The following is a 12605-nucleotide window of genomic DNA, read 5'->3' as shown; positions in this document are numbered from 1 at the left end:
TAACATCAGTTCATCAACATAATCAACATCAAAGTAAAGCATAAGTCGAATTCATCGACGCCTATCATGCAGTCATAGCTAATAGTAAGGTGCCCTAACCTCGAGCTGCTCCAGTCTCGTGGTTTAAATATCCCTCACACGATTGCTCTGAAATATCCAAAGTCCCTTCAACTGAACCTCGGAGAAAACAAAGCAGAAATCCAAACAAAATCGATTAGCTCGATCACAATACAGCTAATTAACGATAGACAAAGCATTAAAGCTTCAGAATACAACAATCGGGTACGAAAAGACAAGTTTTCGAAAACGAAAAACTCCCCCCCCTTGAAATAGCTCTCGGCCATAAAGGGAAAAGAGCTCCGGCTCTTTTTCTTCGATCAAATCTGTTTACAAGGTAGTTTTAGGGTAAAACTAAGGCAAAGAAATTGTCGGAACAATTTTCGGACGATCGGATCGAAATACGGCTATCCAGGGGTGTTTTGGTCCAAAATAAAAGCTCAAAACCTCAAAGTTATCACTTCGGAAAAAAAATTTGACAACAATGTTCCTAACGACATCCGTAGCAACTAATCCTAAAGGCACGAAGTCAAATTACGACTTTTCGACAATAAAGTTTCGAAATGTGCGACGAAAAGGGTTTTGAATTAGTTTTTCAGATCCTTGACAACTCGATCCATATCGACGAATACCGACGAAGGTTCTAGGCTCTTGGGCACATAGAGAAGATACCCCAACAGAGAAATCAGGAAAAACGGACAGTTTTACAAAAAGCTCAAAACTTTGAGCACAGAAACGACTACAAAAAAGCAGTAGAAACGATGATCAGAGGTAAGAATCAAGCTAGTTACCTCGGTACCTTGAAGTAGGAACGAACTGTGCGAAGATCGGTCAAGTTTCGGCGAAAAATTTCTTCTCCTCTCCTCTCCTCAACTCGCGGCTCCAAGAGAAAGAAAATGAAGATATTTTTTGAATTTTTAACTATTTATAGGAAGGTGAAATCGCGGGAAAATGAAAATTTCGCGATTCCGATTTTTGCAGCACGTTCACCGATGAATTCTAAGAGAGATTCTGGCAACAGAATTCCAGAACTCAAAGCAAATCTCTATAACTAGGGAAAAACGATCTCTAAAATCCCAAAAGCGGTGTAAGTTAATCTGTCCCGAAAAACTACTTTTTGCTGTGAAGGTCAGACGACAAAACTTCGTTCTGAAGAAAGATTGGAAACATCGAAACAAATCTGGCAACGCGAACGAAAACTTCGTTAAAAGTCCCGAATAGAAAAAGTCTTCATCCAGCGCTTGAATTTAGGGTTTCGAAGCAAAGAAATTAGCGTCGTCGGACTTCCGAAAAGTGAATACTATCGTGCGTACAGTCAAGGGTTCCGAAATGAAACACTGGTCGAAGGAAAAATAAAGAGAACCTTTAAATTTTCCAAGGATTTGAAATCTCACTTAATACGTTGCTCTAAAAGCGAAATTAGTCTATTCTGGACACTCTCGCCATAAGGCAGGTGTGCAGACGACTCGCACTAATTCCTAAAACAACTATGAAACGTTCCTCCGGCAATTCCTGAACTTTCTTCTTCATTAATCTTTCTCAAACATCAAGCTCCTGTCACGCTTACACTGATTCTACGCGTGAGTCGGAAATTAACTTGTTATGTAAATCCAGGTCTTACAGTGGAGGTTTCGAAAGTGGTGGATGGTGGAGGAATAAGGTTTTTATAGGAAGGGGGTGACTGTTGGAGGGACCGGCGTGTGCATCTCCCGTGGATGGTTGGTTGAGATCGTGGGGAAGTAGTAGAGAATCGTGCCCCATAATGACGAAAAGAAATGATTACTTGGGGAAAGGCACGAATTTTTGGGAAGAGCGAGCGGCGCATTAAATGGGAAGCTACATCGGTTGACTGGCTCAAGTCTGAACGAACATGCTTTAACATGATTTGAGGGGACGTTTCGAGGACAGCGGTTGAGATTCTGAGGATTAGCTGACCTTTGCGATTCAACTAACACATCACACGTGAACCTCACGTGCCGAGACACCAAACTAGCGGGTGCTCGTCAAGCGCTACAAGGCGAGCGGGCTCTCCTTCATCGACACAAGTGGACTTGTGGACTTAAGGGAATTTATATTCACCTCACGCCATGTTGGCGACCTACTCTATTTCTCAGTAGTCTCGACATTAGGCTAACTTTTATTTAGTATTTGTAACTTCACTCTTAAAGACACACTTAGCTCTCATGTTTCGAGCTCGGTGTCTTGTGGACTTGTGGATTGGGCGAGCTCCCTGGGAGGGCTCGCCCAGGGCTTCCCGCCTCGTGGCGGTCGTGCAAAGCGCCACTTCTTTGTGCTAAGCGCCATGGTCTTTTCCTGGAATGGTGCTAAGTGTCATCTCCTGGTGCTAAGCACCAAGCCTTCTTCAAATCTTCATTTTCCTCATTCCAACTTGGATCTCTTTGAATTTCTTCCTAGTATGAAAAGTCCTAGTTAAATACATAAAATATATAAAAGTTACACTAAATCAATTACTTTGAAGATATAATGATAAAAAATACAAGCATACAAGTCAAATAAGAACTTAAATGATATCCAAATATATGTAAAGTGAGCACTTAATTAGCTATAGCCCCCAATATTAAGACTTAGTATTCTTACTCGGTGGAAAGTCCTACATGAAACCCGCCCTTTCCATTTAGTACTGGCATGACCACAGTTTGCAAGAAAATTGGTGAATCCATTTCATTGTCCAGTTTACGTAGCAAAAACAGAACACGGTTATATAAGCCAGATTTTCCCAAAGAGGTACAACTCTATCACATCCCAACTTCACTAAGTGATCTGTAACAATATTAGGTTCTCTATATATGTGTCCTAGTCAATTGAATTTTAGACACTGATTAGGGCCCAAGGTCTGTTTGTTTTACAATTCATCCGCCCAACAACTATAAGGAAAATGTCATGCACAGTTGTAAAACCATGATCTGCAACCAGATGCAAGAAAGCAATAGGATATAAAAGCCTGAACTATATCCTAAAAGTTCTCTTGGCATCTAAATTTTTATGCATGTGAGCTCTGGCACCCATCATGGATAATAAAACAAATTCAACCGATTACCCCATCAAGCGATAAATAAAACAAATCCAACTGCTGATTAAACTTGGAGAATGAAACGATGAAATTGGAGCCAAAACTGAACACAATTGATTTTCTACTCAATAATTACAAAAACTCAACCATGTGTAATAATTTTTTAAAGGTGCTTGATGTGGTACCCATAATAAAAATGAGTGTATCATACCTTAGTGACATATAATAATAAAATAAGTACAATTAAGATGACATGGATAAGTGAGTGATGACTTGTACTATTTTCTAAAATATACTTATTCATTTAATATTTGCTTAAAAGACCCTACTCTTATTTAGTTAGTTCAGGGACCACATTTTTATTTCAATCAGGGAACCAACTGTTGTTTGTCTTCATGCTTTATCTCATCACCAGAATTCTGAATTTTAATCTTCTTCTCAATCCCACCCCAAGACAGACCTAGAAACCCCTTCACCCAAAAACCCATCAAACTAAACCTAATGAGAACGCATCCACCATTTCTTCAATATTCAATTGTTGAATTAAGTGATGGTGCAAAGCATCACTGAAGGGATGAAATTACGAACTCTATTACTTTACTTACTTTGCAGAAAAAATGTGGAATTGTTCATTTCTGTCCCATTTACAAAATAAACGAAGGTGCATTCCACTAGCTTGAGTCCAACCCCAAGAAATTGAATGAATGCCTATTCCAACCACCGTCACCATGTAAAGGTAAGCAAACGAGGAAGTTGGGGAAACCCTAATTAGCCAGAATTGGGGGAAAACAACAGAAGATCCGACGACAACAAATTGGAGAACATTCTGTTATCCGATACTGCACCGTACCTCCATTGCTGAGATCTGGTTCTGATTTCACTACGTTTGAACATTCTCTTATCGACACTGTTTTGGTGTTTTGAAGGAGGGGAACTAGAAAGGTATGGGAGGAAGAGAGGGGTTTATACAGAGTTGGGACTGAGATTGAGACACCGACATCTGAAACGACGACTGCGCCTGAGACACCGACCACGCTTGTTGTCCCGACGCTTCTATGGCAAAACCCCAGAAAACACTGATTTTCAAATCCATGGTTAATCAAGGGAGTTGGGTTTGGCACCCCACCTATGGGGCTTGGCACCCCACTTTATCAAATACGGAATTTAAAATTCCGTATTCTCCCTATTGAATACGGAACTTAAAATTCCGTACTGTATTTAAGCATGCGTGTCACATTTTCAACCACTCATTATATACTAAAACAGATACGGAATTTTATTTTCCGTATTGATACGGAACTTTAAATTCCGTATTTAATAAAGTGGGGTGCAAAGCCTAAGGGGTGGGCACCAAACTCAATTCCCGTTAAGGTAAAGGACTTAACAACAATATGTTATTAATTAATTTATTATATCCTTCAATGTTTTATGATTACAGCAATAAACCCCTCAGAAATTTTAAAACAAATAAAATAATTATAAATTAAATTAACACATGTCACAACTTTATTGGGCCACCAAATGCTGGCACTACACCCAAAAATATTTGTGGTACTACAGAATTTACCTTTTTTAAAATATCATCCTACTGCCACAACTATTGATCCTGGTCTCTGTTGCTGTCAAATTGTATCATCGCTCATGCTCGGTTTCCCTTCCGTGCTCAAGGAGGGAGAAGGAGTTGAGAAGTTCTAGGGTAGACTCAGAATGAGAAGAGAAGGTTTGTTGTTTTCCCTTTTCATTTGTCTCTTCTCAGTGGCGGATCCAGGACCCCGGGGTCAGGGGGTTCAAATTTATCCATGACCTTCACAAGATAGAGTAGACTTAAATTAGACTAATACATGAAGTTATATATAAATCATTCATGACAGACTTGAGCAATCTGAAAACATTTCCCTTCACATTCTAATCTCAAACCAATTACTAAATCAAACCATTTAAATCAAACCAATTACTCTCATATAAAATTGAAAATAACTGGAATGTTTTGTGAGGAAAGGATATTTTGTAAATTGAGAAATATGTTGCTGCTAATAAACCGCAAGTAAATAAGATTCTTGCCAACTTCATAGACGAAAAAAATCAAGTGAAATACTCCATCCCTTACATTTTCAATCAGAATATGACCAAGGTCCCAGTCTAAGGATTTTCTTTTAGTGGTAAAAAGATAATGCATGATATCTGCTTCAAGTTCAAACAAACCCCAGGAACACATACAACTCAAATTTTTAAACTCGTCAAGGAAGAGCAAGATTATCAACAGTAAAAATTTCCATTGCTTGCTTTCCATTTAATTAACCTATGAATTTCAATATTACCCCAAACATACAACAGAAGCTCTGCAAATTCAACAATTGACAACTAATTGGGGTTTTCAATTTCCCTTCACTTCACATTTCAATTTGGGGGTTTAGGTTTTCAATTTAAGGTTTTTCAATTTGGGGGTTTCCAATTCCTAACTAACCTTCAAGCTTCAAGTCTTCAACAGCAGCATCTTGAGAGAGAGTGGTGGTGCGTTGGCGGCCGCCGGTGGGCGGTGGTGGTGTACTGGTGGCGTTGGTGGCTGCCGCCTGGTGGGTTGCAGCGTTGATGAATGATGAGTGCGTGAGAGAGAGAAAAAAGTGAAACCTGAATCGGATCGGTGGTGGTGGCTGGGGCCTGGTGTGGTGGTACCGTTATGGTGGGCTGGTGGCCGGTGGTCAGGTGGCTGATCGGTGGTGGTCTGGATCGGTGGTGATTCGTGAGTGAATGAGGTGAGAGTTGAGACCGTGAGAGAGTGAGTGCGTGAGGAAGAGAGAGAGAGAGGAGTGAGGAATGAGTGACTGAGTGTTGATTGGGGAGTGGGGCCTGAGACCTGGGTGCAATTTTAAAATTGCAAGGGGTTTAAAAAAATTACTTTAGAGGGGTAAGTAGGAATTTTTTTTTTCAAAGGGTTCAGTTGAACCCCTCAGTTCAACGTGGATCCGCCCCTGTCTCTTCCTTTCCTTCCCTATTGCTCTACATAATTGAATGATATTTGTTGGTCGAGATAAATGAACTATGAAGCTATTTCCCTCAAATGTCTCATCATGACCCCCTACTCTCTGTCACAACCTTTTTCCTATCATTTGATTATTTAATTCTTTGCTTCATTTCTACCACTTGAAGTCATGTTTCCTCCCTATTACCATAACCCATTTTCTTCCTTCCAATTTCTATGTGAGTTTGAATTTAGAACTAGATTTCTTTGATAGCTAAGTAGACATGGCTGGACAACCGTCATCATAACCATCAACAACAGAAAATGATAAAGAATCAGAAGACATAGAGAAAAGGATCCTGAATATCCCTTGCATCAAACTGGAACAAGGACTTCCCTTACTTTACTATCGTATCACAATTCAATTATGGATTTAGTTTTAAGCTACTTAACTCATCCCAAGAAGACGTTGATGCTAAAAGTCAGCTTGCCCAAGACCAATACTTCTGAGTCAAAAATGCGATGATTTTTTTTATTTTTGGAAATGACTTTTTAAGCCCACCTCTGTAACATATTGCAATTCTGATTTTCCTTTTTGACGGCCGAATCTATGTTTCTATAGAAAAGTTTTCAATGGTAATTATTTATTGGTAAAATATATTATAGGTGTTCACGTTACCTACTTTTCTAATTGAGTCCTCATGTGTATTGGCTGTCTGAATATAAAAATTCAACGTGGGTTATCTTTGCACTCCCAAAATTCAATTGTTCCTTGGTCCAAAATTTTGTAGACAGTAGCAAACTGAATTATTTCTTGTTTCCTCCTCAATTAAGTATTTCATTCTGGATTGCAGGCTTGCAGCTGATTTCCTGACCATTTTCCTTTCTCTCTTTTTTTCTTGGTTTTTTTGTTTGTGGGGTATGATTCATTCAATGTTATTAATTTAAGAAAAAAAGATCAGCTTTTTCTTGGTATTTTGGGTTTTTAGATCTGGTGAGGTATGAACGGTAGAGAGCATTTTCAAAACAATGTGGTGTCACGACCGTTGATTTGCAAAGGACTCTAGAGATGGAGAAGGTTAGCTTCGTTGATTTTTCTATATGTATGTTTTTACATACTTTTCTTTTCTCCATGTATTTATTAATTAATCTTTCTGAAAAATATTCTTTGTTGGTTTTACAAGTTTATGGTTGATTCAGAGGAAGCTTCCAAGAAAGAATAGGTTCTTCACCCAAAGATTTATTATTGTTTTTCATGTAAGCGGTATTTGCTGAAGTAACACATTTCTTTTCACTCATGTTCTACTCCACTAACTTCTATGCTTTTTTCTCAAATTGATCCATTTGTTTTGCTCACACACGTTTTCCGGTGAAAGGGATGCTTTTATTTAGTAGCAGTGGCAAATTTCTTGGAGGTACCTTCTTTTTTGTTCACATTCACCCTTTGGTTTATAATAAACCTCTGATTAAATCATGAAATTATTGAGACGTTGATCTTAAGTATGAGAAGTTTCCTGCAACACATATTTTGCTATTTCTATATTTTTCATGTTAATGATTGAGAGAAAGGAAGGTAGGACAAATTGTTTGTCTGAGGATAATTTACAGTGAATTGAGATGACTTTTTGGCAAACAAATTCCTTTAGTCAAATCATTCATTTCTTAATGAATTTTTTTAGATAGCAGTTGAGGGTTTTCTTTCCTATTTCCCCTGCTTTGATTTTTGGTTATGGGTTGCCGCTGAATTTTGTGTTGTTTACTAGGATATGGTTTATGCGAAGTTATTAGTTTAAGAAGAAAGATTATTCTCATATTGTATCATTGTCTGATTCTTATTTGTGACTGATAAGAGCTAACTGGAGAAAATAATTATTCTATTTTTGTTACCCAAGATAAATTAATGATGGTAGCTAAAAAGTATTCTTGTGTGTAACTCTACCTGATTAATTTTCCCTCGGGGACATTCACCACTGGGCTCACCAGGAGTTCTCAATAGTGACCCTTAAGACTCCTTTGACAATGATCTAAGAGGTTCATAGAAAATCGAGCACGACACTAGCCCAAGTCGCTCTCTGGTCGGGCCTGCAAGTAAGACATAGTGTGCTACCTAAGAGCACAAATGAGTCCAGGATCAAGCGAAATTTTGATGTATTTGAGTTGTCTTTTCCTGAAGGCATGATGGCCAAGTTCTATGGTGTTAAGCAGACAAGTAGAGAGTTACTTAGTTTAATTTAGTTTTTCTTATTTCTCTTAATATTTATTTGCTCTACGTTATTTCTTGAGGCCTGCCCATATAATTGTGAAAATGTGATATAACAACGTACAATAATGCTAGAGATACTATAAAAACTGCATTAATGCTAGAGCTACTTGAAGCCTTCATGTTTTATGATATTCGGTTATGTTCCCCTATCTATCTACTACCTCTTATTGGTCTGTTTTCAAATTACAATTCATAAGAGACCATTTTTTTACAAGGACTCATTTCTCGGCTCCATCAGTACTAGACAACTACAACCCATTCACTTTAGTACATCAAAAACAAAAATAAAAAATATTTTCTCTTAGGATAAAATAAATATTTTGAAAGATAATTTGATTCACACAATTAATTAGTGATCGTTTTATAAACATATGTCGTAGGGTGCTTTCCTATGCGTAATCGACTTTCGAATCTAAATCTAGTTTTGAAAACCATTCTCTTATCGGTTTTCTAATGTTTCCCAAGTAAATAATTAGAAAACAGGCTGGAAATTGATTTACACAAATAATGTGTGCATCCTCTTTTTTGACAAACAAAAAAACTAATTTTTCCACACATACGCACACATGAAATCCACTGGGCTTGGCCGAAACAGACATACCATACTACTAGCCCCATTTTCCCTTACACACACACAAGTCGTGTACATGAGAGGGAAGAAACTCGTCAAAGTAGGTGAGAGAGAGAGATTAGCATGAAATTGATATAGATCAGAGAGAGACAGAGCGAGAGAAGCGATGCACACATACCAGAGAAAGAGGAGCAAGAGGACATCGCGTTGGCCAGTGGAACTCGAAGGGGGTTTCGTATTCTAATAGGAATAATACATAGACTAAGTCAAAAGCATGAAACAATCTCAAGCTTCTTCATAAACTGGTGAGACTACAATCTTTGGAAGTGAGACAATACACATAGAATAAGATTGATTATTATTGGCGAAGATAGCTAAGATCTCTGCGAAAAACTATTCATGTCACCTCCACACCTATTTATATCATCTTATGTGCACTGTAGTTTTTCAAGTTTGTAATGGAAAAAATGCATTCCATGATACCAAAAAGTGAGTAAAGTGAAATAGATAAGATAACTGAATTTTTTGTTTACCTTTTCCATTCAAAATCCTCTATTTTTATTTTTCACCCCTGGCCAGTAGCTTCTATCATTAGGACTAGAATAGGGTGTGAAAATGATTGGGCCCAACCCAGGTATAGGATAGGATAGATTTTCATTTACATTTTTTTTCCTTATTCTAATTTTTTCTTAATTAAAGCATGATAATTTTTTACCAAAAAATAAAAGCATAATAATGATTTGGGCTCGGTCCAATTTTTCTGGGGTTTTTGTGGCAATGGCTTTGGGATTCCATCCCGGGAAAAAAATAACAATAAGATTTATCATTCACTTAATTAAGTAATTAATTAGTTAATCAACATTATTCTCTTATCACTCAGTGAGCTGATGTGTGACTTCTAAGGTAGCGTTAGGTGACGGAACGGAACGGAACAGAACAGAACAAAACGGAACGGGACAGAACAGGATGGAACAGGACAATAATGTTCTGTGTGTTGTGTTTGGTAACTCCAAGTCATTAGAACAGAACCATGATTTTAATTACGTATTTAACCCTGCATCTTTAATATTTAATATTTTGTATTTTCTAGACCTTTTCATTTTCATGGATTTTATTAGTTTTTTATATTTTATTGGAAAGGTGATAAAAGTGAAAGTCAAATTACTATTTTTGAATTTTACTATTTTTAACCCTCTTTTAAATTTTTGAAAATCTAGGCAATAAAAGCTCTCCCACACAAAAAAATAGTTCGGAGGGCATGTAAAGGGGTGCTACTAGTGAAGATGAACCTAAAGAGAAGAGGGATAAATCTCAATACAACTTGTCCTTGTTAAGAGGAAGCCGACGAGACAACCATCCATGCTCTGCTTACTTTCAACAACATAAGGAGGATTTGGTTTGCCTCCTATCTTAACATACATATCAATATAATGAGGAGCTCCATAAAAATTTCCTAGGCTGGCTTGAACAAGGACTCGAACACCCAAATGAAGACACCATGACTTCTAGACGTAGGCCTGCTCCTCATTCACCACAAACATGTCGAAATTCCAAAATCAGGGGAATGATTCAGCGCTTCCCGATAAGGCATTTTCAATCCCATTTGGGAAATTTGGAAAAGAAGAAACACTTGTGTTTTCGATGAACAACTCTAAAACTTTGAGAAAACTATGGAAAATTTGTTGCAACCTGCATTAAAATTGACTCAAATGTTGAAGATCTCCGACTAGAAGAGGAAACCACTAGCTGGTCTTTCCTTCCCAAGGCCAAATCAAACTCAATGTGGATGCTTCAATTCGAGCAAACATAGCAACATGACATGGTGCAATCATCAGGGACGTCAAAGGCCATACCCTTGTTGTAGCGATGTGGAAAAGCTGTGAATTTGAAGATCCTGTAAGAAATATTTCCAAAATATATAAACTTGAAAATACGTATTGTATTACTGGTTATATTAATTATGTTCAACATTATGTCAACATAGTGAGCTCGTCTAGTGGTTGGTACCCTATGCTACCTACATGTACAGGGGTTCAAATCATACATTTTGATATTAAGTTAGATTACCATTTCATGATTAAGAATTTATAGAAATCATTCATTTAATTAGATAAGTAAATCACTATTTATTCATTTAATCAAGGTTAACAAAAGTTAACAAGTTCTTCCATTAATTAGCTCTAACACACTTGGATTAATTCTTCACCTTAGTTACTTTTAGCTTAAACATTACATCATCAACTTCATATCAACTTTAAATTAGCATTTTACCATTAAATTAGAATTATTAATTTAATTAGACAATTTAATAGTTTCCGATGTACTAGAAAAATAAGACAATTTAACATGTTCTACTTCAATTTGATTCCATTAAAAATCTGCCCAGCTTAAGAAATCAAAATAAAATCACGTTCTTCCTCAAAAACCAACAATTTAAAGTCAATTTAAGCTTAAAATCAATTATTCATAAATCCTCATGAATTTAGCTTGTTCCATTCTTATTACCAAGTTCAATTCATTATGGAATTATTATTTTTTCTCATCCAGACAGAGATTAGGGCCGAGGGAGCTTGATTCTTCACCTTTAAAGCTCTTGACCATGGAGGCCATGAAAATGAAATTAAGTTCCTTTGGCTCTAACTCTATCCCAACCGTCCAGAATCGTTTCTTACTGTTCCAGCATCATTAAAGATGATTTAAACAGAGTTTGAACGCACTAGAACAGCTCTAGGTACTAAGAGTTTTCAAACATGTTCATAACTTGGTTTAATTCTAAAATCATATACTCACTCCATAAAACTATGTTTTTCAGGTATACAATCAAAGAACTAAGCTTAAAAATGAGATTAGAACGCCCAGAAACCGTAAATTACCGAATCTGAAGATTTTTTAATTTGGAAACTCCGGCGAGCAGCTCGTTGGAGAAGACAATGCAGCGGCAGCGATGGTAGCTGGAGTGGAATGGAGAACGAGATTGTATTCGTATCTTCTCCAGAAGCACGGTGGTGGTCGTAGTGTCGCATTTGGATGTCGGACGAGGGAGAAAAACTCGTCTAAAGTTGTTGACTTTCGGACGGGTTCGCCGGAAAATTCATGGGCACGGCGAGAACGATGAACATCAGCCCAGATGGGATGATTTAGTGCCCATAATTTCACCAAAACTTCCAGATTCGATCTTTTCTTACCCAGAAACATGTTGCTGGCCTTTGCCCATCCTCCGCCTCGCTTGTTATGAACCTTCTTGACTCCTCCCGTCTGCCGCCAGCCCGCCTTTGGAGGCCCGAATCTCCCTCTCGCCTTCATGACCTTAGCTGTAGCTTTTGCTTATTCCTGCTGCTTTGCCTTCCCTTTTCCTTTGTCCTTCGGGCGGGCTCCTTGCAGCGCTGGTGGTTTAACCTTGGGTATTCCCCACTTATTTGGGTCGCGCTCGCTCTAGTAAAAAAGGTCTAAATTTTCACTCAGCAGTGTTTCCAAGCGCTTTTCTTATTGAACGGTAAGCCTGGCTTCGATCGCCAAAACTCCCCTGCTGAATTTATGTTCCTCAAAATCAGCGATTATATTCGCCCAACAGTGCTCGACGTTTGAGTCAGTAAACTGACCGTCTTTTCCCGTTCTCCTTGAGCTGGGGAGATCCTGCCATGGCTGGTGAACCTCGACTTCATAACACCTGTGCCCAGCAGCAACGCCCTTCTTCCCATACAGGCTTAGGCAATTGTTGTAACAC

At 38.0% G+C, this 12605-nt stretch overlaps 1 long non-coding RNA gene across 1 annotated transcript; it reads right to left on the bottom strand.

Moving 5' to 3' along the window:
• Positions 1-4468: 4468 nt before the first annotated feature.
• On the bottom strand, positions 4469-6633 carry LOC130728089 (uncharacterized). Its single transcript, XR_009015578.1, has 2 exons — positions 5553-6633; positions 4469-4892 (listed from the first exon to the last, which is right to left on the bottom strand). It is a non-coding gene; the product is annotated as an uncharacterized LOC130728089 (long non-coding RNA).
• Between the last annotated feature and the right edge of the window lie 5972 nt (positions 6634-12605).

The sequence above is a fragment of the Lotus japonicus genome, chromosome 1, assembly GCF_012489685.1.
Source record: "Lotus japonicus ecotype B-129 chromosome 1, LjGifu_v1.2".
Classification (NCBI taxonomy): Eukaryota; Viridiplantae; Streptophyta; class Magnoliopsida; order Fabales; family Fabaceae; genus Lotus; species Lotus japonicus.
The sequence above is the reverse complement of the archived record's forward strand: the minus strand, read 5'-3'. Positions and strand labels throughout refer to the sequence as shown.